General features: G+C 39.3%; 1 protein-coding gene across 1 annotated transcript in view; it reads left to right on the top strand.

Moving 5' to 3' along the window:
* Tshr (thyroid stimulating hormone receptor) overlaps window positions 1–23642 on the top strand; it is a 136192-nt gene that overhangs the window by 13282 nt on the left and 99268 nt on the right. The gene's annotated exons all lie outside the window — the stretch shown is intronic.

Raw genomic sequence — 23642 nt, 5'->3', positions numbered from 1 at the left:
GTCAATAGTCAAGCAAAGGGCTTTTCTTTGTTGCAGGGAAGCTGGGAACAACTCAAATAGTATACCATTTCCATGGCTGTTTTCCACAATAATATTGGCTTCTTTACCTTATATTGTATCTCCATTAAAAAGTTAGCCAATAATCTAAGAAATTTGCCAAGAATTATTAAAAGGGTTTACATGAGAGAAATAGATTATTCTTCCCCTTATTTATCAGTGCTTTTCTCTCAGGTATTCCTCCCTCACCCACTTTGATCTTAGAGGCAGAAGAGATGTGGTCAAATTCTCATCTCCCACAGACTCCCTGTGTGGAAGACTCTACTTGCTCAACTCACAGGATAAACAAACTAGCAAGATCTATGAGATCTGCTATATCCATATCATCATATGGTTATGAGGAATTTAGTACTCGGAGTATGTACACAGAAAACTGGTAAAGAAGTATATTTCTTGGGTACAGGTTAGCAGTTGTCACCACTGCAGTGGTAAGTCTGAGATTGTGTGAGATCTCTTTTATATCAGTTTATATCTCTAGGCAGAGACTATTCAGAAGCCCTATGGCATCAGTTGTGCAGCTTTAATAAAGAGAAAAAACACTTGTCCATTTTGCAAAAGGAACATGGTAAAGATGTCTTAAGAGTTCTTTTCCTCTTTCAGAGATATTCATCTCCTGGAATTGCTCTTAGTAGGATAAAGTAACCAAGATTCTGATGTGTGTGTGTGTGTGTGTGTGTGTGTGTGTGTGATCCTATCCCAATGGGGCCCATAAATTTGTAAGAAGAATTTATCTGTCCTGTTTCATACTTTGACTAAAAACTCTGTTAGTATTTCCAAATCTCCAGTTGCCCATATTTAATGCTTGGGGGGCCTTCTTATGTAGCATAACCAAATTGCCATTTCACAACCATCCTCAATCCCTGGAAATGAAAACAACAAAACCAGAAGCTCTGAAATGTGCTCTACATAGCTTGAAAGAATCCATCAATCTCTGTCTGCTTCAGTACTGTGTGATAACAGAGGTCTGATGAACTTAAGAAGGATTCCTTTTACTCATAAGAAACTTGGCACTTTATAGAAACTTATGTATATTGTGTCTGAAAATACAGGGTGACCTGGAGAGTCTCTGCTTTCTCTACATATTATATCCAGTATATTCATTATCAACAGCAGCAAAATAGGGAGGGAACTATCTTGCATAAAAGCTATGTCAGCTAAAAATCATGGAAAAGAGCAGAGGACTAAAGTTGCCCACTTCATAGGGCAACTATTCTATGACTATAGTAAAAGCACTAAAGAGTGGTAGGTAGAAATGGAAATCATATCAGGAGACCTTCAATAAGTCATGAATATTTTAGCAAGGCACTTAATCATCCTGAGTCTTACCTATTCTATCTCTTACATGAAAACTTTATAAGATGGCTCTGTTCTATGGTAGAGGACTTCTGGGAAGACCAAGGAAGTTCTTCAAGTGCATAAGGATCTTTGTGTTATTCAGGGTCAACCTTTTTCATTTAGCAAAGAAAGAATATGGGAGACTATAACTTATCAAATATGGGGGGGGGAATACTGATTTAAGGAAGTATTTGAGGGAATTATACTATAAAGATGAAACAATAAAAGCTAAATATTTAACCTAGAGTCCCATAGACCTATCCTTTCTTCTTTCATTCTTGTAACAATGCAGAGAGATTCCTCTGGTGCATTCATGTTCTTTTGATCTTGTCCTACTTTGACTTTCTTCCTCTCCTTCCTCAGATCCTTTCCACTGCTGTCTAAACAATTCAAATGTCTTTCCCCTAAACAAAATATTTTTTCCTCCATAATTTCCATATCAGGGTTCACTTACCACTTCTACTTCCCTTCCTCCTTCCCTCCCTTCATAGCAAAATATCCTCAACTTGCTTTCTTGATGTTTTGACTTCCCATTCACCCTTTGGCTTAGTGCAATCTGGCTTTTACCCTCATTACTCAATTGACCAAAGTCACTGGCAGCTGTTGTTGCAAAATGTCCAGAGACATTTTTAGATCCTTTCCTGAGTCAGATGCTTGTTGTCTTTTGTCCCTGCTAATGGCTTCTCGCGGTCTCCTCCATATCATACTTCTTGACTGCCTGTGCCTCGGTGTGGGTCTTCTAATGGGCCCAGGAGGCAGGGCTACTGCTGCACATTGAGGACAATGCTGAGCTCGTTAAACATGCTAAATCTACTCCTTACAGCTCAACAGTAAGTGCATTGCTGAATGGAGTGCTCACCTTCATTTACTGAAATAACCCACTCCTAGCACTGTGTACATCTACTTCTCCATATCTACTTCTCCATATATTTGGGACACACTGTCCAAGATTCCAGTAGGTCTGTCTTCCATGAGGGGAAACAGAAGAGGGAAGATGGGGAATGAACTCTAACTCCTATTGCTGTGCTGGCAATACTATAATTGGTAGTTATCATCTCTTTCCCACTATTCTTTCTAAATTCTCCTTAGCTTTCATTTCTGCTGGTCTTGATAACCTATCTGATGATATGGTCAAACCTCTCATTCCTGAAGGGTCTGGGGTCTACTCTTCATTGGTTGGGGTTATCACACTTGTCCATTCAAGTATCATGATATGCCCAAGTGGATCATCTGTGTTCTACACATATTCTTCTTTGCCTTCATTATATGACAGCAGGGTTACCTACTCCTACTGAAGAGCATCAGTTTTTCCTAACAACTAATTGATTCCTTCTTTAGTCTGCTGCTCTTTATATAAGAAGTCCCAAATGCCCAGGTAACAGTCATAATTTGTTGGTACCTGCGGAGCCTAGAATTGTAAAAATAGGAAGCAAAGAGCCCTCCAATGGGTCACTGGATATAATGGCAAGTCGGGCCACTCCTACTTCAGCACTTTGGTTCCCAAACTCTAATGGGACACAAAATCCACTTAGAGGTTTGTGATTCAATGAGTAGCTTTCATGATGGTACCCCATCATGGCAGAGTATTGCCTGTAAGTTAGCACTTCTGTTGAACCTTCCGCAGCCTATCCCATTGTACTCTGAAGCTAACCACTTCTGGATTGACCATGATTTGGGTGGATCTTGACATGTCCAGAAAATCCATGATCATAAGAGCACTCTTTTACCTCCTTGATAAGTGAGTTGCAGGGTCATCTGCTATCTTGTAGGATATTCTGTGCCTATGGGTCAGACACTTTGATATTTCCCTAGATAAGGCCCAGAGTGGTGGCACACGCCTGTAATCCCAGCAAATTGGGAGGCTGAAGCAGGAGGATCATGAAATCAAAGCCAGCCTCAGCAATTTATCAAGGCCCTAAGCAAATTAGTGAGACCCTGTCACAAAATAAAAAATAAAAAAGACTTCAGATGTGGCACAGTGGTTACGAGCCCTGGGTTCAATCCCCAGTACCAAGAAAGAAAAGAAAGGAAGAAGGAAGGAAGGAAGGAAGGAAGGAAGGAAGGAACGAAGGAACGAAGAAAGGAAGGAAGGAAAGGAAATCTCCCCATATAATACTGCCTGAGGCTGTAAGAAGCATGTAAAGGCAAATAGTTATCTGGAATAAGTGTCTACAACCATGATAATAATCACTGGTCCTTCTAGAAAGAAGAGGCTCACTATAATCGGCTTGCTGCCAAATGGCCATGTGATTTCCTCCAGGAAAATGCCCTCTACTGATCTTTTTTGCTAACTGACTGGGCTTTCAATAGTGAGAGCAGCCTGATCAGCCTTTGTGAGTGGGAGACCATGCTCCTGACCTGTGTATAGCCTCCATCTCTGCCAGCCAACTGTGCTAATTCTGCCAGTGAGAAAGCCTGGCAAATGTCAGCTGGCCAAGTCATTTTGTATTAGTTGTTCAATTTTTTTTTCCTATAGTGGCTGCTTTCTGGTGGTCACTGATATGTGACGCAAAGATCACATTTCTTGCCCATTCTCCTGTATCTATCCTCATGAATCTGACAAGACTTTCTTCTCTGAAATCTTCTGGATTTTTCTTGCCAGGATTCTGACAAACTGGCTGATCCATTGGCTCACAGATGCATATGTATAATTATCTTGGGTCACTTTTCCCTGTAATCCACTCATTGGGAAGATTTTCTTTGCCCCTGTCTTTCAAGACCACTTCTCCGTGCAACTCAGGCCCATTGACTAACTCAACACCCACATACCAAAGCTAATGAACCATTCACCAAGCTCTGACTCTTTCCTTTCCTTCCGCTGCTCTTTGGGGACCCTCACGTAGGCAGAAGCATAAGCCAACAGTGAAGGACTGCTGTCATCTGAGTGGATATCTTGGGGATTTAGATTGCCAGCTTTTGAGGCTTACCTGTGCTTTGCAGTCCTACTGAGGCTTGATCTCTGATGTGTCACTTTCTGACAACCACTGCTGTGTCTGCCTGACATTTTGACTTGGTATGTCATATGGAGATCAGCTCAGGATGTTCAGTTTAGGCTGTCTGGACACTTGGTCTACCTAGTCACAAGTTCAGTCTCAACCAGTGCTCAGTAGCACACCAAGCACTATTTTTTCTGCACTGCAGATGGTGTGGCCCTACTCCAGAACTCCAAAATACTGCATTTTGATTTTCCTATGAGTGCCTGCCATAAACTCCACATCATACCGCAAATATAGTCGGGTCTGCCAACTCATATGGCCCAAATGGTGGGGCTGCTTGTACCACAGTCTGGTGCTGCAGAGTCCTGCCCAGGCCCTACTGCAGCTGGAGGCCTTCCATGTCAACCGACACACAGGCAGAGAAATCCTTCTACAGTATTCCACTTAATGAATCAATCTGTTTATTTATCCATTTTTCTGCTGAGATCTACACAAAGGCATAACTCTTAACTAGAAGTCCCAAGTTTAGTCTTCAGCTTTTTCTGATATCCACTGGACTCAATAAAGGCTAATTACCCTCAGCTTTGTTCTAGCATTATCTATTTCTGATAATTTCAGTCCAACATAGCAAAATCCAGCTAATTCCCTCACCCCTTTATATATTGCTCTCCTTCCTCTACTCATGCCTCCATATCCCACTTCCACACATGCTTTTTTCTAAACCGTGAGCCATCACACAGGATAGGATAGTTCCCTCTATGGAACATTCTTCCAAGTCGGCATTGGTGAAAGTTTTAGAACATGGGCTGTCACTTTGTTCTATGGACTATCTGTGCCCCACATACAGCCTAGAGTAGGAGTCCCATTGCTATGGGATTTTCATTACTGACTGGAAATAGTAACTGGTTCCCAAACCTCATTTTACCTCTGCTTTCTCAGAACACTTCTAGTACCAACTGTACCAGTTGGGTTTTTCTAGCAAGCAGATACTGATACCGAGTTGGGAGTTGTAAATGGTTCACTCAAGGGTAACATCTGTGAAAGACAAAGGGCAAGGAAGCAGGATTTGTCAGAGCGAGCCCTGGACTGTGCTGCATCTCTGACAAAGTCTTGGTGGCTAACCCAGTCCTAACTGTTCCCCTCTGGAACAAGGATCACCTGTTAGAGAAACTCCTCATTGGGCCTAAAGGCTAGGCTCCAGTATGCCTGCCATACTCAGTTGTTGGTTGTAGGCTTCCTGGGAAGAGGAGGATTGGTTAAAACACCAAGACAAAACCTGGCTGTGCTGAAGATGGAGGCTGGCAGCTCGCTGCCTCGTAACAGCTGAACAGAAAACAGTTCCTTGGAGGAATATCTGAGCAGCACATTTCATGGCTGCTATACCCATTTTTCTTTTTCATCTCTTCCATAAATACCTCATCACAGTTTAGATATGGTTTGTCCCCTAAAGCTTCACATGCTGTAAGCCTTGTTCCCAGTGTGTGGTGTTGAGGTGGTGGAATGTTTGGGAGATGGGGTCTAGTAGATGGTAATTAGGCCAAGGAGCCCATGGGGGATTATGAATGGTTTAATGCTTTCTCTTGGGAGCGGATCAGATCTGGTAGGAGAGAATTAGTTCCCGTGAGAGAAGGTTGATATAAAAAGCACACACCTGGCTCCTTCCCAGTCTTTTGCTTTCTGTCTCACCATGTGACCTCTCTCTACCCTCTGCATGAGACAGGTTCTCTTTCTATTTCTCCACCAGGTTGTGATGCAAACAGAGGGCCCTCACCAGGATACTGGTGCCCTGCCATTAGGACCATCCAATGAACCTCTTCTTTATACATTTTCCCAACAGCAAGTATTCTTTTATAGCATTGCAAAATGGACTAAAATATACAACCTTGAATTTCTATGAAGGCTTCTCTTTCTCTCCCTATCACTAAAATGATGGTGTTCCTTAGCTCCTTGTCCCATGCCACAATTGCCTGACAATCTCATATTCTCCTATTCAATTCATGTTCTCCAATTCTAATAGAATTCTAATGAATTCTGTGTTAGGCAGCTTTCTGTTACTGTGACAGAATAACCTGAGATAATTAGTTTATAAGGAGAGATTTGTTTGGGCTCATGGTTTCAGAGGTTTTAGTTCATGGTTGTTTGGCCCCACCACTTTGGGCCTGGGGTGAGACAGCACCACATGATGGGACGTGTGTGATGAGCAAAACTGGTGCCTGGGAAGCAGGAAGGGAGGGAGGGGGGAGAGGCCAGGGTTCCATCATCTCCTTCAGGAAGACACACCCAGTGCCCTCACTTCCTCCTACCAGGTCCTACCCCCAAAAGACTCCACCACCACCTAACAGCTGCATCAGCTTGCAGCCAAGACTTTAGAACATGGCCTTTGGGGGCCATTTCAGATCCAAACCATAACAAATTCCAATTTCAGATCTCTAAGCCAGGTCTCTGAGAACTAAACCTATATCATCCAACTGCCCAGTTAGATATTCTATAGACTTCTAATATTTAGCATTTCCAAAAGTACCTCATCTTCTCAGCCAAAACTATCTTTCTGTATATTCTTCTCATTGAATGGATCCACTGTTTACCCAAATACTCAAAATAGGCAGCATAGAATTATCCTTGATACTTTCTTCTTACTTGTCCCTAATATAAAATCCATTATCAGTCATTACCAGCTAAATCTCTCTTGACTCTGTCTTCATTTTGCTGCCATTCAAGTTCACACTACCATCTTTTTCTCTCCCGCTTGAACCATTATATTTGGGGTTTCTTTTGTCCTTGCTAAACATATCAGTCAGAGCGATTAGTCTGAAATCAGAGTCTCAATTCCCCACGTAAACACATTATGGGCTTCCGGTGCTTTCAGGAGAAATTTCAAACTCTTCTCATGCGTTTAAGTTCTTTCCAGCAGGATCTTACTTTTCTACTTTAGTCACTTCTATTCCTTCAGCCACTTAGAACTACTTTATATTCCAGAATGTGCCACCCACTCTGTTGCTCCTATGTGTTTGCACAACTCGTTCCTTTTTACTGAGACATTCTTTATCTCCACTCCTCCAGTATCTTACTCATACTTTATTTTTAAAAGTTATAATGCAAAAAAGGCACACAAAATAGCAATACAGATAGCTATTCACTACCATCAAGATTAACCAGAAGTTAACATTTTGCTTTCTTTGACTAGTTCTCTCATTTTTTAAAATAAATGAAATCTTATAGACAACTGCTGAAGCTCTACCACTCTCCTAACTTCTCCTCTGATCCCAAGGGTCAAGATACAGTTTTATCATTTTTTTTTTTTGCCTTCTATTACTGCTGTTAAGAAATCTGCCACCCGTCTGATGGTCATTCTTTTAATAGTAATTCTTTTGTTTTTGACTTCTATTTGCTTTTAAGTTCTCTTCATTCTCAATGTTCAACACTTTCAATATAATGTGTGCAGACACTGATGAATTCTTTTTATCCTCCTTTGAACTGTTTGCCCTATTTTGAATGAGATGTTCTCTGCCATTTTCTCTTTAATATCATCTCTCTTCATTTTCTCTCTTCTTTTCTTCTATAAGTCCTATTAGAGGTACGTTGGATCCTTCACCTTTCATTCTTGCCTTTTAACGCCTCCTTTATGTTTTCCAATGTGGAATGTCTCTGCTGCATCTTATCTAATTTTCTTAGCTTTATCTTCCAGCTCACAGTCTCCAGCAGACTCCAGTTTAATCCACCCAGTATAATTGCATGTGTTTTCATCGGTGTCATATTTCAGTTGTTTATTGTTTCTCATATTCTTCTGTTTTTTTTCTTTATGGTTTTGACTATGCATTTTGTGTCTTGAATTGCTTTAAGCAATCTTTTTATAGTCACTGTGAAATCATTTCATGTAATTTTTTAGCATCTCGATTTGCTAATTGTCAGGTCAAATGGCTCTTCTGAGATGAACTGTTACCTTCTTATTTTATAAGGTTGACTAACAAACTCATAGGAAGAAGGGCTATGCCATTGAGAATCTTGTGTAACCTGGACTGGGAGTTTGTCCTATCAGGAGTTCTGTTTTTCCACCAGCAACATCAGGGATTGTGCCACTCCAATAGTAACATTTTGTTACTATTTCAGCTTGGGAGGTGCCTCAACCACACACTAGTTTAAATGCTAACCCAAACACCAAATCTGTGGGCAGGTCCATGAGTCCAGATTCTCAAGAAGATTTTTTAAAAAATTCAGAATGTATAGAAGGGCTGCACAGACTTTGTTCAGTGGGCATATCTTTTTTTACTCACACTTTCCATTATGTGTGTGGCCATCTGACATTTCTGATTTTATAACAATACCTTAATTCCATCTCTGCCCTTTACATATTTCTCTTCTTCTGCCAGAGTGTCGGCATCTAGAGCCAAGCCCTTGGGTGACTGTGACTTGCAACTCCTTCCCCCTCCCCCCAGGACCTTCCCACTCCTAGAGCACCCACAGGGCTGCCCAGCCTGATCTTGGTTCTCTTTTGACACCTGAGGGAGTTCTCATCTTACTAGAGAGTTCAGCCATTTATTTTAAAGAATTGTTAGGTTTTACTAAGCACTTATAAGTGGTCATAGTGGGAAGACTGTTTTTGATTACCTAGACTTATAAAAAGTCTTCATCTTTCAGCTCCTTGATAATTTGTTCAACAGATATTTATTATCTGAGGAGTTATGTTGGGTATTGAGGACAGTTGGTATGTTAGTCAGTTTTCCATTGCTGTGACAAAATGCATGAGAAAAACAAATTAAAGGAGAAAAGATTTATTTTGGCTCATGGTTTCAAAGAGCCATAGTCTCTTGGCCCTATTGCTGTGGGTCAGCGGATTAAACAGAAAGTCATGACTTAAAGGGTATTGCAGAGGAAAGCTCCTTACCTCATGGGAGTTAGGAAGGATGTATATATGGATATATGGAGAGAGGGAGGGGGGGTAAGAGAGAGAGAGAGAGAGAGAAACGGAGACTCAGAGACAGAGAGACAGAGATAGACACAAACTAAGCCCTTTCAGGGCATATTCCCAGTGGCCTACTTCTTCAAACTAGGTCCTACTCCTATGGTTTTTCACCAGCTTCCAATTGTCCATTAAGTTATTAATTCATAAATAGATTACTCCATTGATGAAATCAGAGCCATCATGATCCAATCATTCCCCAAAAGCCCCACTTGTGAACATTGCTGCATTAGGAAGTAAACCTTCAAAGCATGAGCCTTTGGAGGATGTTTCATATCCAAACCATAACAGTGGGTTAAAAAAAAAAAACAGGTTCTGTACTCAGGTTTTCAATATAAATTAGACATTAGTTTCTTCAGGAAGATTTTCCTTTTTTTTTTCAAATCTATATTACATAGAACTAATCCAGCACTATACATTTCCTTGTTCTACCATGCTATTTTAATTTCATGCTTACTTGTCTGTATCATCCTCTAGACTATAAACTCTGATATGGTAAATCACTTAATGATTTCACAGTACCTTGCACAAAGTCCAGTACATTTTAATAACAAGAATATAGAGATGCTCCTTGACTGATAATGGGATTATGTCCCAAGAATCCATCAGAAGTTGAAAAATCATAAGTTACAAACGCCTTTGATGTGCCTAATCTACCAACCATCATCATGCCCAGATACTTATATTAGCCTACAGGTGGGCAAAAGTGTTTAAGGCAAAACCCATTTTTTCATTATAGTGTTAAATATTTGTAGTTTATTGAATACCTGTGTCCAAAAGAAAAAAAAACACACTGGCAACACAGTATTATGTACAGTGTTGGTTGCTTACTGTCATGACTGATGGCTGTCTAGGAGCTTCGGTTTGTTTCCACTGCCTGGCAATTTGAGAGATATTGTACCACACATCACTGGTCCAGAAAAGATCAAAATTCAAAATATGGTATCTACTGAAAATACATTGATTATGAACCATTGCAAAGTTAAAAAATGACAAATGGAACCATTATAAGTCAGGACCATCTATAATTGTTGAGCACAATTTATTCAGAAAATACTTGACATTTTGTGGTGTCTTTATGAAAATTCAATTATCATCCTGTTATTTTCAAACACTATCAGCCTTTTCTTGTTCTTGAGTTTTTTCTTCTCTGCATATAAATTTGCTCAAATGTCCTCTATTTTTAGAAACAAACAAAAAATAACATTTCTCCTAGTCTGACTGTTATCTTCTAAAGATAGTATTCCATCTCATCTGTCAAGCATTTCTCAGCTTACCATTTCTACATCTATTAGTTCTTTTAAAGCCAGGCAGATCAATCCTGATGCTTCCCATATACCATTTCCAAAATAATACTGGTCACCCAGAAGTAGTAATCTACTCTTACCTTGTGTCTGCAGTAATGACCCAAAGCTGATTAGATCTCCTCCTGATGACCCCTGATCCTTGGCTAGTTCACTTCTATAAGGGTACTTTAAGCCTGGTTCAATTTTCTTATATTAATTATAAGAAATTATAATTAATAAGTTATAATTATGTTAATTATAAGAAATTATTAGGGGCCGGGATTGTGGCTCAGTGGTAGAGCACTTGCCTAGTATGGGCAAGGCCCTGGGTTCAATCCTCAGCACCACATAAAAATAAATAAAATAAAGGTCCATCTACAACTGAAAAAATATTTTTTAAAAAAGGAAATTATTAATCTTGTTTCTGGTCTTATGCAGTATCCCATATATTTTTTTTTAAAAAGTTGAAAAATGAAACATTTAATTTATATCTCATACTTTTAATTGACAGCCAAGTTCACCTAGGATTCCTCCAACAGGTCACTCAGCTCTGGAAGCTCTCTATTGCCCCCTCCTGGTAGTTTGCGGACCAGTACTTTGATTATTTTACATTGCCATGTTCTCATGGCTTCATGTAGCTTACCCCTCAGGTTCTAGTATCATCCTTTCATTCTAGTTCCTCAGGGCTCCTGTAGAAGTTAGTTAAGACAATTCTGTATCTTACAGCCAAGAGAACTGAGGTCCAGAGACAGTCAATGCCTTGCTCAAGATTAAATACTTGTCAGACATAGAACCCAATTATCCTGAATCCCTTTCCAGAATATTGCTGCCTATGCAGTTGTTTATCTTTTCTTCTGGACCATTAGTAAAAACAACACAACAACAACAGCAAAACAAAAAAACGGAGATTGAATTTTATTGAGCTTTTATTCTCTTATAATTCCTTTTTTATAGTGGATTCACAAAATTACACTGGATGGAAATGAATATTTGATGTGCTGGTTAACAGATATTTTTAGCCAATCATATGTACCTGGAAAACCATGCAAGGCAAAGATGGGAGAGTGAAGAGCAAGAACAGTGAGACAGGAGCTGGGAAGTCATGTGCTAGCTGCTGCTTCCTGGTGAACCATGAGAGTCCCAGTAGGTGATGTGGCAATCCCTGCACTGGCTTTGTGAGCAATCTGTGGGCAGCCTACATGAGAAAAGAATGCCTTGGGTCAGTTCACAAGAAGGAACTGGATATTCCTGTTCCTTACTTCCTGTTTCCCACTAATCACAGTTACACCCCTGTACTTCCAGTTCTGCCATCTGGCCCCTTTAATAGCTCCTTGGATATTATCCAAAGGACATGTATGAAGACACAAATTGGTGTGAATATACTTTGAATACAACCAGAGATATGAAAAATTGTGCTCTATATGTGTAGTAAGAATTGTAATGCATTCTGTTGTTGTATATAAATTTAAAAAATTTATTAAAAAAAAAAGTTCCTTGGAAAGCCAGATGTAAAGCTCTGTGGGGAAGTGTCTCATTTAAATCCAGAGTAGAAGATGATACACTCTCCAATAGGATAAAACATCCTGGAATCTAAGCCTCTTGCTTAAACCTATTACCTAAAATTGTTACCGTCATTGTTGTTGAAGAAGGGCGGGATTGAAGTGGGAAATACAAAATAGGGATGATTGTTAAATGTTTTATACAAGCAAACGGGACATTCATGAGTAAAATTAAAATGTAGACTGGCTTTTTCCCTCAAGAATAATTTGCAAATCTATATATGACTTTCAAAGATCCTCAAATTTCAGTGTTTTCTAATATTGAATGTATTAGTCAGCTTTGCATCACTATGATCAAAATACCTGACAAGAACAATTAAGAGACTGAAAAAATGTATTTTGGCTCACAGTTTCAGAGGTTTAGTCAATGGTAAGCTGATTTCATTGCTGTGGACCAAAGGTAAGGCAGAACATAATGGCTGAGAGGAAGTGGGCAGAGTTCGGTGGGAGAGGGGGGAGATGCATACTTCCAGAGCAAGCCCCCAGTGACTTACCTCCTTCAGTCACCCCCCACCTACCTGTTGTTACTAACTGGGACAGACTGACTAGGTTACAGGTCCCATAATCTAATAATTTTACTTCTGAACATTCCTGTATTAACACAGGAGCTTCTGGGAGACACTTCATATCTAAACCATAACACTGTGTTATGATTCTACATTGATGGACCTATAAATTCATCTTCTCATTAGTTACAATATAATGCAAAGAAGTCTATTCTGTTTACTTATGATCTGTCTCTATTATGTAATTCAGATCCTTAATAAAAGTCGTTTACCAGTGTACATGATACAAACACTAAAGTCAGGAGAAAATTCTTTTTTTTTTTCTTACAAAAAAGACTTGAGGACTTGGACACACTTCAAAAGCATCTGAATATTTTTCTAAAGTAGAAATTCCGGGCCAGATATTCAATAACCAGGTTTGTTTAGAAAGAGGAAATAGAGAAACAAATTTCATACAGAAAGGCCAAAAATTGAAAGCAATTAATAGTGACAGGTCCAAGGGATTATTCTTCATTTTATTATTAACATTACCACTCTTTCCAGATTTTATTGTCAGATGTTAGAGAGGAGAGAGAACAAAAACATCTGGGAATTATAGATAAAATTCAACATAGAGAAGACATTATAAAGCCTACTTAAGAGTGGAGGAAGACCAATTGCAGGGTAAGCTGACTTCCAGAGGACTCTGGAAAGCTACAGATAAGAAGAGATGACAAATAGGAGGCCTAGGGAAGTTCTTTTCATGAACTTCATACTTTGAAAGCACTGCAGACCAATTCCAGCTGAAGGGTAGTGAAGATTTTGCTTTAAACAGATTCACACCCAGAAACCTAGAGGGATCACATCCCTCTATTCTGAAGAAATCCAGTCACAAGTCTCTGAGGGAGCTATGTGGAATTTCTGGGGCATCTCGGAAAACAAGTATGATATTACAAAAATAGAATCACTTTGTTCTGGTTTTCTAAAACAGGGATAAAGGAACTTATGTGCTGGACCACTTAATTGCTGTAAGCCTTTACTTCTTTTATGAATTGGAAACTATTGATCCATCAGAATTGCTTTGAAAATTAAATAAGATATGCAAAATAATTACAATTCTAAATCAATATTCAAATGTTGGTAATTATTTAAATCTCTTCCTTTGTATTTTTTCTTTTTTAATAATATTTACATATATATATATGTATATATATATATATATATATTAGTTATAGATGGACACAATACATTTATTTTGTTTATGTGGTGCTGAAGATTGATCTCGGTGCAAGTGCTCTACCAGTGAGCCACAACCCAAGCCCACTTCTTTGTATTTTCACAACACTCACACTTACCTCTGTTATTGATTTTTACATGCTGAACTCTGGAAAAGTTTATGTCTAGCTTCTCACTTGGTATGTGAAGTACTCAAGAAATCAGATTGTAACTTAATTTTTCATAATGATCCCACAACCCAAAACACATTTAGTGGATGCTTAATAAATATTTTCTGAATAATTCAATAGCCATCTCAGCAAGGTGGGCTGTAATCAAAAGGTGCTAGAAAATATTTAACTGAAATAAATATAAACCTTACATTTAGCTACATATCATACACTATACAGTTATAGGATGTTAAATTCCTAGACCAAAGTTCATGGTAAAGAATCTGGGAATTGTAGTTAACTATAAGAGCCATGAGACAGAAAAGTTTCTAAGAATATTCATATTATTTTTCTTAGGCGTGGCAGGGCATCGTGAGAAATCATGGGAATCAAGGGAAATGGTGGTATCACTGCATTCAGCTCAAGTCAAATCACATTTTAAAAGGAATTGACAAGGGGCCGGGGTGGTGGCGCACATCTGTAATCCCGAGCTAGAGTAAATTCAGATGACTATCCTCCAAGCAGATAGTACTCCAAGTTACATGAAAAAGAGTTGAAAAGCCTACGTGGAGTTCTCGGGAAGAGGCAAATAAAAGATAGATTTGAGCTAGCTTCAGGTACTTAAAGGCTATTCATTTTTGTTCCTGTAGGCAACACTTAGACCAGTAAAAATTGTACTCCAAATTTGCATTGTCACGTGTGAGATTTGGGTTCAATACAAGGTGGAATGTTCTAAAGATAAGAGCTGCTCAACAATGGAATAGATTCCTCCAGAAAGTGGAGAGGTTGGCCTCAAACCTCTGTGGCTTAGACAGGTCTATAGTCCTATCTGCGCCTGGCATAACTCTGGGTACACAATCCATGTTCACTGTTGCTCACAGGTTAATGCCAGGGGAAAATAATCATATTAAACTATGAGTGTATGCTTGCTTTGCCAGGCAAAGTTTGAACTAATCCAGTCTCCTACATTAGTGATCTTTAGATTTAATTAGTTCTGGGCTCCTGTCAGTAAAGTTTTTGAATATGTAGTCCTAAAATGTTTATTTATAAATTACATGCTGCATTACTTTGTTAATCAGCACATATTACACATGTTAATAAAACACAACAAGTGATGTAAACGAAAAAGATGTGAGGTAAAGAAAAAGAAATAATATAATTTTTTTTCTTTGGCATTGGTGTGCCAAAAGATCCTCACAGCTAGTTCACTTTGCCAATAACTGTTCCACAATTAAGGAACTTAACAGAATTCTGTCCCAATATCTGGACATCCCTGGATATTTTGTACTCTTCTTGGTCTGAATGATTTATATATCAATCTTAATTTTTCCTCCATATAGACCAAATCTTAATTTTCCCATTTCCCTTTTCCCATGTGGGAAATGATTCAATAACCATCTCAGCAAAGTAGGTTTTTTGTTGGTTGGTTGGTTGGTTGGTTTTTAAAGAAAGTTAAGTGATTTTCTCAAATTTTATGTATTTTTATAAAATTTTACGGAATTTTATATATTTTTTGCATCAAAGGTAAATGTGAGTATGTATGTGTGTTTGCATTATTGAGGATGCAACCCAGGACCTTAAGCAGTATGCTAGGTAAGTGCTCTGCCTCTGAGCGATATCCCCAGCCTGGATTTTCTTTTTCTTTCCTTTTCTTTTCCTTTTCTTACCCTCCTCCCTCCCTCCCTCCCTCCCTTCCTTCTTTCCTTCCTTCCTTCCATACCGGGCATTGAATCCATGGGTGCTTTACCATTGAGCTACATACCCAACCCATTTTATTTTTTGTTTTAAGACAGGGCCTAGCCAGGTGTGGAGGTGCATGCCTATAATCCCGGTGACTCAAGAGGTTGAGGCAAGAGGACTGGAAGTTCAAGGTCAGCCTCAACAATTTCACGAGGCCCTCAGCAACTTAGTGAGACCCTGTCTCAAAATGAAAAAAAAGGGCTGGGGATGTGGCTCAGTGGTTAAGCGCCCCTGGGTTCAATCCCTAGTAACCAGCCAAACAAACAAACCAGGGTCTAAGTTGCCCAGGCTGCCCTCAAACTTGCTATCCTCCTGCCTCAGCCTTCCCTGGCATTGTTGGGATTACAGGTATGCATCACCCTGCCTGGTACCAGTCTGGAATTTTTATGTTTTTTGCTAGTCTTTGTGAAAAACAAAACAAAATAAAACCCAACAATTTAGTTGGTGATGATGACATACACCTATAATCCCAGCTACTCAAGAAACTGAGGCAGGAAAATCAGAAATTTGAGGTCAGCCTGGGCAACTGAATGAGACTCTATCTCAAAATAAAAATAATTTTAAAAAATTAAATGAGGTGGAATGCCCCTGGGTTGAATTCTTAGGACTGAAAGAAAGAAAGAAACAAACAAACAAACTTTTAAAAGTCAGTTTTTTTGTTGACTATGCATGATTTTGATACAATTTTTATCTCATATCTAAAACAACTATTATTGTTCACTTATAACTATATTACCTTTTACTAAAGTGAAATTTCATGGTATTCTCTGTTGAAACGATAAATTTAAATGAATGTACCTGCAGAAATTGAATTAATGACTCTTACTCCTTACAGCCAAACTTCAAATCAAATTCAAAGTCGTAGCAGGCATGCTGGTGCACATCTGTAAAACCAGAAACTTGGAAAGAAAAGTCAGGAGGTTTACCAGTTCAAGGCCAGCCTGGTTAATTTTAGTGAGACTCTAAGCAACTTGGCAAGAATTTGTCTCAAAATTTAAAAAGAGGTAAAGAGCTAAAGATATAGCTCAATGGTAGATTGCCCCTGAGCTCAATCCCAGCACCCCCTAAATAAATAAATAAATAAATAACCAACTCAAAATCCCAACACAGACCTAGCAACCTTATTTTGGAATGTAGGTACTCTTTGTTTCACCAATATCTTTCCTCTTACTCTGAGAGGATTTATTACAACTTTTTAACCTATGCAGTCCATGATTTTTCTTCATTATTAAAATTTTTCCTCTGTGATCCAGTAAGTGAATATGATTTGTTTATTACAAAACTTTCTGAACTTTGCTGTCCTCTTAATCTTTCAGTTAAACAGAGGGAGCATCCAGGGATAAACTAGTTTCACCTCAACATACTCTCAGTTGCACAAGTGGGCCAGAAAACCCCCACAAATTCAGATCTGGTTCTGGGTAGGAAGAAGCATTATTCCAATAATTGGGAAATCCTGGGTGTCACCACTAGGAATCCAGGCTCTTGCCTAAGACATCTTGGGATTCCTCTAGCTGTAGAGGGAAATTTTCTTTTGTACTAATTTCTCTTTGGGCCTCCAAAGGGTTCCTGTTTTCCGAAATCCTAAAAAATTAGAGCCTGTGGACTGAGGTGAATAGAGATGATGAGACAGAGACAATATGAAAAAAACTTCTCATCAATTATGTTTCTCCTAGAGAAAGTACAAGACTTAGTGCCTGGTTTATGGTGTCTTAAGTCATTAAACTACTGAATCTCAGTTTCTTCAGTTCTAAAGGAGATGTACAGTCGTCGTTGTCATCATCATCATCATCATCATGACTACCACCACTGCCACCACTATTACCATCCATTTAGTGACTTCTATTTCCTGTGCTTAATCTCATTTAATCCTCACATCAGTCCTAAAAGGCAGGTTTTATTGTTTCCAATTTATAAATGAGGAAATAGAGGCCTAGAGATGTGGAATAACTCAATCAAGATCACACAGATAGAAAGGAAACTTGAAAGAAGTCTCCCTGGTTCCAAAGTCACATGTCGTCACTTGTGCTGGGAATAAGACAAATAACACCATCTCATAATTACAATATACCTTATAAAGCACTTTAACCTTTATAACTCCTGCCTTAGAATCATTTTGAACACAAATAGTAAATGTCCACTTCTCCCAATCCCTCTTTACCTTTTCAGTTTCCATTTTTTTAAAAAAAAATTGTTAATGAAACTAAAGTTCACAAACTAAAAAGGAGTTTCTAAAACATGGAGCTGGGATTAAACAGGCTTTTGTCTTTTGATTGCTACACCAGGATGTTTTGCCACCTACAGGTGAAGAAACTCTTCTTACCCTCTAATACTTCACACTAAGATGGTCATTTAAACCCTGCAAGTATTGCATGTGCAAAATAAATGGAAAAGATCTAAATGCTAATAATACCTGTAACGTAACTTCCTCACAGTGTTATTTACAAAGATCAAATGGCATAATATGCCAGGAGCCATCCATGAACTGTGAGTGAACCAATTCAATATGGAAGCCATTGGGCAGAAAAGCCTGGTATCAGGAACTCCCAGCAGCAACCCTGCTGGTTTGAGACTGCCCAATACATGTGGCTTCCTATAACAAGTTCAGCTCCATCAACAAGTTCAGCACAGCACCAGAAATGGGGTGACCCACTGGAGTCACACAGCCACAAAGCCTCTCAGATATAAGTATGGCTTGCCAAAATACCAATCAACCTGCCATACCAAGAAGCAAGATTCCTCCCGCTGAAACCTTATCCCTACCTTTGCTGTGCTCTCCCTTGAATAAAGAACTGGAGCCATTTTTCAGTTCCAGCTCCTTTCAGTACTGGATGACCTATCAGGCGAACCCTTTAAAACTAATATCTGCCTCTGCCTCTTATTTCTCTCTAATTTTAATTTCAAACTTTCTGTTTCTCAGGCGGCTTACACCTTCTGAGCACAAATCTACCCCAGCGGGGTGATGGCCACCTCACAATAATATATAGAGATGTTTATGGGATAAGCAAATAATATATAAACCAATGAGATTCAATTGTAAAGATCATCCTGGGTTAGAAACTGGGTTAGGTTATGTCTGGCTTCTGGCAAAATTGCAAGAGAGATCAGGTTGCTGTTTAACTACCCATCTTCCCAACTCCCGATCTCTAAGTGGCAAGAGCTTTCCTGCTGCCTTTCTCCTAACTCTCAGAATAGAATGTTGCCTGAAAAGGCATCAGGAGATATTTAATAGGCAGGATATTGTCTGTATTTACTTAAATTTTCTGATGAGTCTGTTTGTCTCAACTTTCCCAAGAAGTGGTATCCACTTACTGGGAAGCCATCCACAGCTCATTCTTCTCTGTATGAGACCTGGAAGTAGTTCATTTTACTTTGAAACTACAGCTCAATAGCCAGAGAGGTTGTAATGGTTGATGTTCCTCAACTCACAATGGGGTTACACCCAACTAATCCATCGCAAGTGAAAAATATCATAAGTTTAAAATACATTTAATACCTACAAAATAGCATAGCTTACCAATGCAGCTCACTATGGATTTTTGGATGTTGCGGGTTATGTTTACATGGCTGACTGGAAGTTGCAACTTGTTGTTACTGCCCAGCATAACAGAGGATCCTATGGCATATCACTAACCCAGGAAAAGATGAAAATTCAAAAATGGAAGTACAGTGTCTGCTAAATGCGTATTGCTTCCACGCCATCATAGAGTCAAGCAATCATAAGTCAAAACATCATTAGTTCAGTGACCATCTATACCTCCCTATGAACTGTCCCAGTGCCTATTTGACACAGTTAAAAATATGGATTCATGAAATAATCTAAAAAGAGGAGCTAGACTCTGCACTGACCCAGAACAAAAGCACAAGAAAGTACTGCTTTCCTTCTTCCATTTGCAAAGCAAAAGGAAACTGCTTCTGTTTAAGGAATTTCCCTCAACAAGTATTTCTGTGCAGGTATTGTGATGTGGGAGACACAATAAGTATTGGAGGGAACATTAAAAAATTTTTTTCTTGCCTGACTTATTCATTCAACTAAATATTGCATGAGTGCTAACATGGTTCCAGGTGCTAAAAATGGAATGCTGAACAAAACAGGCAAGTTGTTCTTATGTTCATGGAATTTGCATCTGAGATAGCCAACATTGATGAAATAATTACAAGTTTAGTGGGTTTTATAAAAGTGAAAACCAGATTTCCATTATTGATTTATCTATAAGCACACTGCAGTGCCTCAGAATTACTACTTACAACGATCAAGCAGAAGCTACCACTGTATACTGGAGAACTCCAAACGATTTTACGACGATAAAAAACTTGAATTTCTTACATAGTAACTCTTATTTAAAAAAGAAACTAAAATGGCTAATATTAGCTCTCTGCCTCTTCAAAGCCAATATGAAGGAAATGATTGATAACAGCACATTATCCTGATCTCACTGCCCATGAGATAGCCTAAGGAACAGTGCATGCAGATAAGAGTAGAAGGAAAAATCAGAGGATGTGTTTTATAAGGATAATGAATTCTGCTGGCTTTTTCTCTCCTGGACTATAATAATTTTTGCCTTTCTTGTAACCATACCCTGTTGGAAAGCCACATGGCTTGGCCTGATTTTTGCCTACTACAGATTTTGGTTTCCAAAAGTCTATCTCCATGACTAAGGAAATGGGCAGGTTGGCTGACTCCATCAAAAACACTTAAAATTTGGTTGCACAATTGTATAATCAGCTGGGGTCTTAGCGTCAATTTGAATTTTCTCATTGGCTTCCACTTTGGAGGATATCATATTGCTTGGGAAAAAAAAAAGAGGGAGTAGTTATAATTTTCCTGGGCTTACAGAGTTTGAGTATTGGAAGGGAGACTTAGATACCAAATACTCTAACCTCTTCCCCAACATAAGAATCTCTTATACCTCCTTCATGATAATTATCCTTTCAATACTATCTCCTTTTTGAACAATTTCATTATCATTTCCTATACTAGAGAAGAAGATCTGCCACCATTTGTCTTAGATGTGTATACTAGAGGCCACACCGACCAAACCAAAAGGAATCTTGTTCTCCCCACCACTAATGAGTCTTTTGTCTTGTAGGTTAGACATTCCATTATTTTCTTCCATTTTTCTCCCCCATACACACCAGTACTGGGAACTGAACCCAGTGGTACTCTACCTCTCAGATTAATCCCCACCTCTTTTTAAAATTCTATTTTGAGACCGGGTCTCACTAAGTTGTCCAAGATGGCCTTGAACTTGCCATCCTCCTGCATGAGTCTCCTGAGTCATTAGGATTATAGGCATGTGCCACCACACCTGGCTTTTCCCTTCTTTATGTAACATGATTCACTAAACTGCTACCAGTTTGGATGGAGGAGGTTGGGGAGGAAGAAATACATCAAAATATCTGTGTCTGTTACCTAACATATTTGTTAGTTCTCTCAACTTTGTAATATCATCAGATTTGATCAACATACCATCTAATTTCCCCAATAGCAATACCGAACGGGGTAACTTGACAACTCATCCTCTCTGGGTCTAGAAGTTACCCAATAAAAGAATATTGATGCTAAAATTAAGCCCTGAGTTTAAAGATACTACCATGCAGTTGAGTCACAAGAACATATTATTTTTTAATTTCTATTATACCATTATTTTAGTAACTTTTGCCAAAGAAATATAAAAACAAGCAATCTTCAATTTATAGGGTTGGGTTCCAGAAGTCAGTTGTTTGGAATATGTTTTTACATAAGCATTAGATTTTCAGGTCAGACGACCAAAGACTTATTAACTCCTAAAATGCTTGACATTGTAATACTATAACAGATATCAGGTGCAAAACAAAATATTGTCTTGGGTGTTTGCTTAATATGTACCATACACAGCACTGGGAAGATCCTAGCATCCAGCATTCTGTATAAAAACGTTTTTAGGGTTGTGTGACCAGGGTCATCACGGGGAAAACCAAGAGCATTTGCATGCTTCCCTTCTTCTATGTGACTGAGTTGGGAACTCCCTGCTGAACATGTCTGCTGAACCAAGAAACCTGAGCTCCCTGTGACCTGAGCCTGTGGTGGCTGGGAAGGTAAGGTACAGTGACAGATGCTGCAGATCTTCTGGACAAAAGCAGCTCAGGTGTACATCTCAGTCTTCACGGGTGACACAGACTCTCAGTCCTTCCTTCCATATCGGCCCAATTCAGAGTCTCTTCATGTTCAATCTCTCTCTCCTCCCACCCTCTGTTATGAGGGTCACAGCACAGTCTTCTGGTTTTGCTTCACGTGCCCTGTAAACACTGCCAAGGCTTTAAGAGTTTGTAAGCATCTTTCCCCCTGTTGGGTAGCTAAATTGAATAATCAATTAAAAAAGGGAATCTTGCTAGTCACAAAAGAGAAATGGGGGCTATGAAGAATCTCTCTACCTGCACCCCCTCTCCCCCATGTCAGTACCTAATTCTCTATCTCATTTGTAATAGATTCTGGTCAAGTAAAAATGCACTAACTTTTCAGAGAAAATGTAAGAATACCCTGGTTCTAGATCCCAGGGAAAGATGAAGAAAGTGTGGAGTCCTATTTGTTGGGGGTGGGGGGTACTTAGTATTTAACCCAGGGATGCTTTACTACTGAGCTACATCCCAAGATGCGTCTTTTCATTTTGGGACAGGGTCCTGCTAAGTTGCCGAGGCTGGCCTTGAGCTTGCAGTCCTCCTGCCTCAGCCTTCCATGTTGCTGGGATTACAGGCATGTGCCACTGCACCTTGCTGGAGTCCTATTTTTAATAAGCAAAAGAACAGAGCCTCTTGTGGCAGTTGAGAGTGCGGAGCTGGAGCCTGGCCTTTTTTAAACTTATTTTTGCAGCTGCTTTCTGCACAAATGAACAGGTATACCCAACCCATCCCAAGGCCAACACATCATCCACCCTCCTTTTGTTTCTGAGATGCTTGGCTATTGTGAAAATACAGTTCCTTAACCTCAAGTCTAAAATATTATCAGCTCTGAACATGGACATTTTGGGGGTAACTCACATTGCAAATCAACTTGGCCCAAAATGACATGAGGTTTTCTATAGTTGTGTTTTTTTACACAAAAATTTCAATGATTAGGGTGGTTGTTTCATGACACAGCCCCAGTTCTTCGCTGTGGGTAATAAACATCTGTATATTACCTTTCTATAATTTTAAAATCTCCGAATTCTGAAATATTTGGCCCCAAAAGTTTACAGAAATAGGATCATGGCCCTTGATTCCCCTTTTCCTCTTTCTAGCAATGTGTAGAAGTTGAGAGTATAGACTCAGGGGTGTAGCTGAGTGGTGGAAAATTTGTCTAGCACATGAAAGACCCTAGGTTCAACCCCCAGCAGTAGACAACTTAGAGGAGGAAAGACTTACTTTGGCTCAAGATTTCAGAGGATTTAGATCATGTTTGCTTGGCTCTAAGGCAGAAATATCATGAAGGAAGGGTGTGGTGATGGAAAGCTTCTCAGTTCATGGCAGCAACAAGGGCGTGCGTACACACACACACACACACACACACACACACACACTGGGGGAGAGGGGGAGAGAGGGGCTGAGGAGAAGATGAACTCTTCCAGGAAACATCCCCAGTGACATACTTCCTCCAACTAGGCCCTACCTCCCAGGAATCCATTCAGCTAGAAGCTTAATGGATGAATCCATTAATCCATTTGATGGATTAATCCTCTTATTCGATTGGAGCATCCAGAACTATCAGAAATAATGTCTACTGCTTACATCAGCTCGTCTATGGTATTTTATTATTATGGCAGCTCAAGTAGACTAACATTCACCATATCTCCTAAAGTTCATCTTGACTCTAACATCTTGGAGTTTTCTTGTTTTCACTGACTCTGACAGTCTTGAGGAGTACCGGTCAGTTTTTTTTTATAAAATGTC

Source organism: Callospermophilus lateralis, chromosome 3 (assembly GCF_048772815.1).
Source record: "Callospermophilus lateralis isolate mCalLat2 chromosome 3, mCalLat2.hap1, whole genome shotgun sequence".
In the NCBI taxonomy this organism is placed as follows: Eukaryota; Metazoa; Chordata; class Mammalia; order Rodentia; family Sciuridae; genus Callospermophilus; species Callospermophilus lateralis.
Note: the sequence above shows the minus strand (reverse complement) of the source record. Positions and strands in the feature narration are given on the sequence as shown.